Source organism: Penaeus chinensis, chromosome 17, assembly GCF_019202785.1.
Source record: "Penaeus chinensis breed Huanghai No. 1 chromosome 17, ASM1920278v2, whole genome shotgun sequence".
Classification (NCBI taxonomy): Eukaryota; Metazoa; Arthropoda; class Malacostraca; order Decapoda; family Penaeidae; genus Penaeus; species Penaeus chinensis.
The window spans coordinates 3867872-3870114 of NC_061835.1; positions in this window are offsets into that span (position 1 = coordinate 3867872).

The following is a 2243-nucleotide window of genomic DNA, read 5'->3' on the forward strand; positions in this document are numbered from 1 at the left end:
GAAAACACATAACTTGGTCCTTCTGCACAGGTACCGGCATCTCTAAATAATCTTGTCGAGAGATTTCATGACCCCTGCTGCCAGGCCAGTCGTGAACTGCACTACCGAGGTATATAAAGCTCTTTGTGACTTCGATGTTTTCACCGCAAGCACGTACCGACTCCACAGGGTCTCCTAGTAGGCCCCCAAAATCCTGGATCTTGGTCTTGGTCCAGGAGACCTATAGCCACAGGGGCTTCGCTTCATTGCTAAATGCATCAAGAGCCGCCTCTAGGGTTTCCAGAGATTCAGAGAGAACGGCAACATCCTAGTAGGCCCCCAAAATCCTGGATCTTGGTCTTGGTCCAGGAGACCTCTAGCCCCAGGGGCTTCGCTTCATTGCTAAATGCATCAAGAGCCGCCACTAGGGTTTCCAGAGATTCAGAGAGAACGGCAACATCATCAGCAAAGTCAAGGTTTGTAACCTTGATATTGCCCAGAGTTGCTCCACAGTGACTTTGGACAGTAGCTCTACCCAGTATCCAATCCATGCATGTGTTGAAAAGTGTTGGTGCAAGAACACAGCCTTGCCTCACACCTGAACTAACAGGGAAGAAGCTCGACAGGCCCCCACCACACTTTACAGCACTTGCAGTGCCTGTATACGGGTTTGCTATTAGTCCAATAATCCTTGTTGGAATTCCTCTTAGCCTCAGGATCTCCCAGAGTGATTCGCGATGCACCGTGTCAAACGCCTTCTTGAGGTCGATGTAGGCTGCGAGCAGCCCACGTCCGAACTCACGACGGTGCTCTACAATGACTCGAAGCGCTAAGATGCAGGTCTATTGTGGACTTACCAGGAGTCGATCCAGAATGCTCTGGCCTTTGGTGCCTCAACAGGTGGTCTCTGATACGTCTCAGTAAGATGTGCGCGAGTACCTTTTTTGCCTGGTACACTGAGTAGTGTAATACCTCGGTGATTGCTGCAGTCCCACCGATCCCCTTTCCCCTTCCAGAGGGGAATGACCACACCCGTCAGCAGGTCAGGGGGAAAGGTACCAGTTTGCCAGATGGCAGACAGGACTGCATGCAAGCCCCTTGCCATAGGTTCTCCACCAGCCTTAAACAATTCAGCTGGGATGCCACAAGCACCTGCTGCTTAACCACTCTTCAGCTTGGAGATCGCCCCCCTGACTTCAGTCAGGGAGGGTGGATCCTCGCTGATGGGTGGGTCTGGCAGAGGAATCTCAACGCCCAACGCACACACACCCCATCAGGATCTGAGATTATCAAGCCACTTAGGCAGGACGAAGGTCATTTACTAAGAAATGGCTTTCGACCTCCTCTGCAAGATTACTGATTAACTGTTCCTTATCCCTTCTCAACAGTGACCTAGTCCTGCGCACCAGAGAACGGTGCAAGTTGCGATCCCCTGACAATCGAGCCGCACGACAAGCATCTGTGGCTTCCAGTGTCTCCTGCGAGATGGAATTCTGTCTTGCTCTTGGGCGTTCACCAATAGATTCCTGAGCTGCATCAAGCTTTTCACGCTTGAAGGTATCCCACATAAGAACAGGGTCTGTCAGGCACTCGAGTGCTAGGAGACGACCAGAGATAGCCTCGGCAAACCCCCGGGCACACTCGTCCTCCCTCAATCTGTCCAAATGAAACACCCTAGGGTGTTCATTTGGACGACAGGGGGTTCTAAAGTGGACCTGGAGAGTAGCCACAATTAATCTATGATCAGTTCCACAGAACTCGGTGCTTCGATACACCCTGCAATTCTGGAGGATCCTCCCACGAGTGGTCGATCTCCTTGGCCACACTACCCGTACCACTGTACCAAGTCCAACGATGCGGGTCGGAACACTGATACCAGGAGCCAGAAATCCTCAATTTCTGGGACCTAGCAAAGTCACGGAAAAGGAGGCTATTCTCGCTGCCAGCATCAGCTCCTGAGCCATGAGGACCAACAGACATCTCGTAGCCAGCTCGATCACAGCTGGATACCATATTGAAGTCGCCCAGAACAATACAATTATTTTGCCGAGGACATCTGTCTGCCACAGATGCAAGTTTGGCATTAAACATCTCTTTCACCTCTAAGTTTATATACATCCGTAGGAGTGTATACAGCAATAAGAGACATGAAGCCAAATGAAAGCTTCAGTCTCAATACCATAATAAGCTCATCGACTGGTGTGACCTCAACTACCGTGGGTTGAAGTCTGCTGGAGATGGCTATGGCTACTCCCTGGAGATGG